At 41.3% G+C, this 6717-nt stretch overlaps 1 pseudogene; it reads left to right on the top strand.

The window, feature by feature from the left end:
* The first annotated feature begins 5319 nt into the window (after nt 1-5319).
* Nucleotides 5320-6023, top strand: LOC125935538 (cofilin-1-like; annotated as a pseudogene).
* The last annotated feature ends 694 nt before the right edge of the window (nt 6024-6717 follow it).

The following is a 6717-nucleotide window of genomic DNA, read 5'->3' on the forward strand; positions in this document are numbered from 1 at the left end:
ACTTGATGATTGATCATATACCTTTCAGTTTTTTATCTAATTTTGTATTTAATTCAATTGTCTTGTCATGACAACATCTAGCAACATTAAAAAAAAAAGATCTGTCTTCCTTTAAGTGTGGGCTAAAGATAGAAAGGTAGCTATAGCGTGATGGTTTATTGTCTAGGTTTTGAAAATGAACTAAGTTCAGACCTTAGCTCTGTAACTCAATAGCTTTGAGAACCCATTATTTACCTATTTATTACCCTTATTAGTAAAGTGGCTATAATGGAAATACCTTATGTCATGGGGCTGTTGTGAGGAATACAGGTCTTAATACATGGAAAGCTTTGGCATCGGTATCTAGCATATAGTAAATTCTCATAAATGTTCTTACAAGTATTCACTATCTTATTTGGGATGTTTAATAAATATTTCAGACTGGGATTAAAAGGCCATTTTGATAAAAATGACAAAAGTGCTAAAAATGGAAAGTGATGAGTTGGACACCTTTTAACAGCCATTTGGTTTTTACCCAACGTTCACCAGTGAATAGAAGAAAAGACACAGTCTGTCTTCCAACATATGGGAAACAGTTTTGGAAAAGGTGTGGAACAAAACCATAATAAATGAGGAAATAAGGCTGGAAAGTCAGTGATCAGAACATCCTAGATGGAGGGGAGAAAGTCCTTGGAATTTGAGGTGAAGCATGAAATGACTAACGACAGAAGGATGCTCATGCAGCATGTAAGAGTCAAGGGTCAACTCTTCTTTCTCTGCTTCTACATAATATTATTTAATATTAACAGTAATCTCCTTAAAGCCTGGTTTGGTTTTCCCAAGAGAGTCTAACACAATCTGGATTATTGTACATTAGGAAGTGGGTGGATGTATAGCTTGCTTGTTTGTTTTGGGGGTGCTTGGGGCTGGAAAATCAAGATCTCTGCTCATGATCAGTGTGCCACAGTGAGCAGGTCCGTGGGCCAAGTGAAGTCAAGTGTGTTGCCAGAGTGGAAAACCAGGACTGTAATAACAAAATGGCTGAGATCATGGCTGGAAACAGGGTGCCAAGAAAAACAACCAAGCAACAAGGAGGAGGAGCAACAAGGTTGGATCCAGGAGGTGGGGGACTTAGGGCAGACAAGTATAATTAAGCATGGTGATTAAGAATAGGGCTCTGTTATTCCTCTGCCTGGGATTCCAATTTGTAATCTCACGAGTGTGAGGCATTTGTGTGAGCTGGGGCCTTGCTAAGCCTAGTTTTTCAAAAGTGATAGTGCTGGCTGACTCATAATCCTTGCCACTCAAGGGATGTTGGCACTGAAGAAATGCCAGCTCTTCCCCTCCCCCATTCCCTTTGCCTCACCCCTCCTGTGAGCGAAGGCTGAGCATATATAGGGATTGGAAAGCGTGACACAGAACATGGTAATGTGGATTGTCACTCCTTTACTTTATTTGGAAGAACAGAATAGGACCTGAAACATGGCGGTGGGTAGGCATATACTGAGAAGGGCATTTGGAAAACATGCTCGGTGAAAAGTCTGCGACATCGCATTCTTTTGTGATAATCCAGGAAAAGGAATAGACGTGAACCTTGTCCTTCTGTGGAGAAGAAAGGAGTCTGGGGATGATTCCCTAGGCAGTAGGCAGTAGGGAGCTTTTGGGGGCAATTTAGGGTAGTTACTCAATGAAGCCAAGCTACAGTTCAGGGGTATATGTGGCATATGCTTGGATGAGCTAAAAGACAATCTGCTGTAAACGTCTGTTGTAAATGTCTGATGGGAAGGAAGAGGGTGAAGTAGGGTAATGGTAGTGCAGACGGAAAGAATGGAGGAAGACAAGATGTAGTGGTTTGAGGGGCGCCTGGGTGGCTCAGTCAATAAGCGTCCAACTTCGGCTCAGGTCATGATCTCGCGGTCCATGAGTTCGAGCCCCGCATCGGGCTCCGTGCTGACAGCTCAGAGGCTGGAGCCTGTTTCGGATTCTGTGTCTCCTTCTCTCTCTGACCCTCCCCGGTTCATGCTCTGTCTCTCTCTGTCTCAAAAATAAATAAATGTCAAAAAAAATTTAAGAAAAAGAAAGATGTAGTGGTTTGAAGGTTGGACAAATGGTGTTTATATATGAGCTTCTGTCTAACTTAGTTCTTCGTGAGAAGGAACTTGTTGATTATGTGTCTCAGCAAAATTGAGGAAGGTTAATTTGTCCTTCTAACTGTTCTATCTAGGGTCTCTGTCTTACCATCCCATTTTTCCTTTTTCTTTCAAAGTTTTCCCTGTGAGAAAGAATGAACAGATTCACACAAATTGGTAAAGGCATAATTTGTTAATAAGGCATAGTATATTCATAAAAGCTTTCTTTGGGGCCCTTGGCTGGCTCAGTAGGTAGAGCAAGCGACTCTTAAGCTCAAGCCCCATGTTGGGCATGGATCCTAGTTAAAATTAAAAAAAAAAAAAAAAAAAAAAAGCTTATTTTGCTACAAAAGGCACTGCATCTAAAATGCTTAGCACAATGTCTGGCTCATGGTAAACCTCCAGTATATTAGCTATTACTACTAGTAATAGTTAGAACAGCAATAATGGTCCTTATAGTATAATCATTATTATTGCCTTTTATGTGAAAATGATTTTAGCCTGGCAGGAGAAGTGATTATTCTCTAAGCTAGCATCGTTCTAGGGAGCTCTGATAGAAAGCTAATTAATGGCAGAGGCAACCATTAAAATGATAGATATAAAGACAAGGTACCACCAGGTCTAAGAGAACATACTTTTTAAAGATCTATCTTCTGATATCATTTTAAGAAGCCAAAAATTCATGAGAAGAAAAGTTAGGCTGAATTATGATATAATTCTCATTGTAGCTGTGTTATGGTGGTCTAATTTATTTTCCTCTTTTCTTGATGTCGTAAATTTTTCTGATTTTTTTTTTTTGTAATTGAGTCATAAGTTGGATTCTGCCAGTTACCTTGGATTCTACCCTGATACCTTCAGTAAGTTATTTATCCTTTCTAAACCTGAACTTAATAATTTAAAAATGGAAATAATAATATTCCCTCATAAAATTGTTTTGAGCAGCAGGTAAAGGAATGCCTATCAAGACCTTGAGCGTAGTAGCTGATACATCATAAGTGCTCAAGGTATTTTGTCACAATAAATCCTTAATGATAGAAGTTAAGACTTATGACATAAAATAACAAATTATACAGTACAATTCAACTAATTTATTTAATTCGTTCATTAAGGATTTATAAATTTATTAATTTGTTTAACAAGTATATATTAGGCATCTACTATGTGTGTTAGCATTGTTTTAGGTGCTGGGAACACAGAAGTGTCAAAAGCAGACAAAAACCCTCACCCTCATGATACTTAAAGTGCTAATAAATTTATTTTGTTGTAAATACAAGAAGGTGGAAATAAACAAACACGAAGTGTACAAAACCAAGCCAGCGTGTGCTTCCATGGGAAATATATGTAGGTCTGAGGAGTTTCCTCAGATCTCATGATTTAGGTGCCCGCTTTAGCTGGTCACCAGAGGATGATGTATGATATACAGGCTGGGACGTTTTAAAACATGTGTCCGGGATGCTGACATATATCAACTGGGCTCAAAGTCCTTTAAAGATACTGAATGCTCCATGAATGAAATGGTTTCTAGGTAATTTAAAATCTCTGTGACTCTCTTTCTAAAATTCTATTTAAGTAATGTGTTATCACTGCAAGGAGAAAAAGGAAAAAAAAAGACAATCAATGAACAGGAACAAAAGATAATGAATCAAAAGTGGCATGAATGAGTAAAAGGAGCTCAAATTGAAAGGAGCAAGACAGCTGCCAAGCCTGAGAAAGGGGGGAGGGGCAGCAAAGATTTACATTTATGAGGATTTTAAAAAATGTATCAAACTAATTAAAACTACAAATTTTAATTGGAGTTAATTAGATTGGGTAGCTGAATGAAGGACATGGTGGGGGAAAACCCTGCACTCTTTTCTCTCCTATGAAACACACTAAAGGATGATGAAGCACTGGCAGTTAATCAGGACAAAGCCTCTCTGAATCTCAGAATGTCAGAACCCAAGGTTTTTAAATCAACTGTCTAACACCTTCATTTGACAGATGGGGACTCCAAGAGCAGGGAAGAACCCAAGGTCACCCACGGTGCCCATCCGGGGAAGGACTTGTGCCCAATTTCCCAAATTAGAACTTTCCCTACCAGCACACTATTGCAGCTGAAATGGGTGTGTGCCACTCCAGAAACAAACAGAAGAGATTTTCAAGTAATTGCCATTAGAAACAAAGTTACCAGGTGTATCTGGAAATAACTGTTTTGACCAGGGAATCCACATAATCAAAATAGCAGTTGGGCATTCTTTGCCCTGGTGTGAACATGAAGTGGTTGCAAAGAAATGAGGGAAGGAGCAATGAAGCTGGCTTTTTTTAAACATTAATTTTTTTTTTTTAAATCTCTACATTCAACGTGGGGCTCAGACTAACAACCCCAAGATCAGGAGTTGTGTGCTGTACCACCTGAGCTAGCCAGGCACCTCGTGAAGCTGGCTTTGATTGCAAAAGCTAACATGAGATCCAGTTTGTTTATATCCCTAAGGTGACCTAAATATTTTCTTCTCTCTGTGCCCTGTGAAGGACCTTTTGTGCTGAATTGCATGACTGTTTAACAAAGTAATTTATTTTCTCTGTTTTGGTGTAAAGAAAAACTAATTATTTCGGCAGTGAAATATCCGTGAAATTCAATGGAAAGAAAGGAAGGTGTTTTTAATAAATGGCATTCAAACTACTAGATGTCCAATGGAAAAAGAAGTGAACATTGACACCTACCTCACACTGTATACAAAAGTTAATATGAGATAGATCATAGATCTGAATGTGAGGGCTGAGGGAAAACATTGGACTGTGGTTTTGAAACATTGCAGGAAAACTTCGGAGGATGTCTTTGTGACCTTAGTGTAGGTGAAGATATTAAGCATTAAGCAACAACAACAACAACAACAAAGAAATGATAAATTGGGCTTTATCAAAGTTAAAAACTACTCATCACAAAGCACCAGTAAAAGAGGGAGCAAATAGATGGGAGAGAAATATTCATAATATAATTCATAATACATGTATATTACATAATACATGACAAAGCTCTCATATCCTTAAAAAATATACAATTCTGATGGATCAGTGAGAAAAAGACATCATCCCTACACCCATAGCTGAAGACTTGAATAGACACTTAAAAAAGAAGATATCCAAATGGCTCATAAGCATGTGAAGAAAATGTTTGATACCATTACTCACAAGAAAGTGCAAATTAAAACCACAATATCGGTTCAGTGGGATCCCAGCGGCAGCTGCAGCGGCTCTCGTCTTTTCTGACTGTCCTTGCTATCTCCCTTTCACTTCCGGAAGCATGGCCCCTGGTGTGGCAGTCTCTGATCGTGTCATCAAAGTCTTCGATGACAGGAAGGTTCATAATTCCTCAACACCAGAGGAGGTGAAGAAGCACAAGAAGGCGGTATTCTTCTGCCTGAGCAAGGACAAGAAGAACATCATCCTGGAGGAGGGCAAGGAGATCCTGGTGAGTGATGTGGGCCAGACCGTAGACGACCCCTATGCCACCTTTGTCAAGTTGCTGCCAGACAAGGACTGCCGCTATGCCCTCTGTGATGCCCCCTACCAGACCAAGGAGAGAAGAAGGAGGACCTGGTGTTTATCTTCCGGGCACCTGAATGTGCACCCCTTAAGAGCAAAGTGATTTATGCCAGCTCCAAGGACGCCATCAAGAAGAAGCTGACAGGGATCAAGGGTGAATTACAAGCAAACTGCTACGAGGAGGTCAAGGACCAGTGCACCCTGGCCGAGAAACTGGGGGGCAGAGCCTCATCTCCTTTGTGAGCCCCTTCCAGCCCCCTGCCTGGAGCACCTGGCAGCCCCAGACCTGCCCGTGGGGGTTGCAGGCTGCCCCCTTCCTGCCAGACCGGAGGGACTGGGGGGATCCCAACAGGGGGAGGGCAATCCCTTCACCCCGGTTGCCAAATAGTCCCCTCACCCCGTGGACCTTCCTCCTTCCTCCATCCCTGACGGTTCTGGCCTTCCCAAACAGTTCTGATTCCTCTTGGGTTGAAGCAGACCAAGTTCCCCCCAGGCACCCCAGTTTGGGAGGGGGGCTGTATTTTTTTTAAAGATACCCCATTCCCCACCTGTTCCTCCCTTTTCCCGTGCTGCCAACTTCTAACTGCAATAGTGACTCTGTGCTTGTCAGTTTAGTTCTGTGTATAAATGGAATGTTGTGGAGATGACTCCTGCTTGCACTGCGGGTTCACCTCCCTTTGCCCCTGGTCTTCACCACTCATGGAAGCAGGACCAGTAAGGGACCTTCAATTAAAAAACAAAAACCACATACACACACACACACACACACACACACACACACACACACAATATCACTTCACTTGAATCAGAATGGCAAAAAATTAAAATTTTTTCAATGTTTATTTATTTTTGAGAGAGAGACAGAGACAGAGCACGAGTGGCAGAGGAGCAGAGAGGGAGACACAGAATCCGAAGCAGGCTCCAGGCTCTGAGCTGTCAGCACAGAGCCAGACGTGGGGCTGGAACTCATGAACCATGAGATTCTGACCTGAGCCGAAGTTGGACACTTAACTGACTGAGCCACCCAGGTGCCCCACGAATGGCGAAAAATTAAAAACAAAACAAAAACAAAAGCTAACGATACCAA

This window comes from Panthera uncia, chromosome D1, assembly GCF_023721935.1.
Source record: "Panthera uncia isolate 11264 chromosome D1, Puncia_PCG_1.0, whole genome shotgun sequence".
NCBI classification, from domain to species: domain Eukaryota; kingdom Metazoa; phylum Chordata; class Mammalia; order Carnivora; family Felidae; genus Panthera; species Panthera uncia.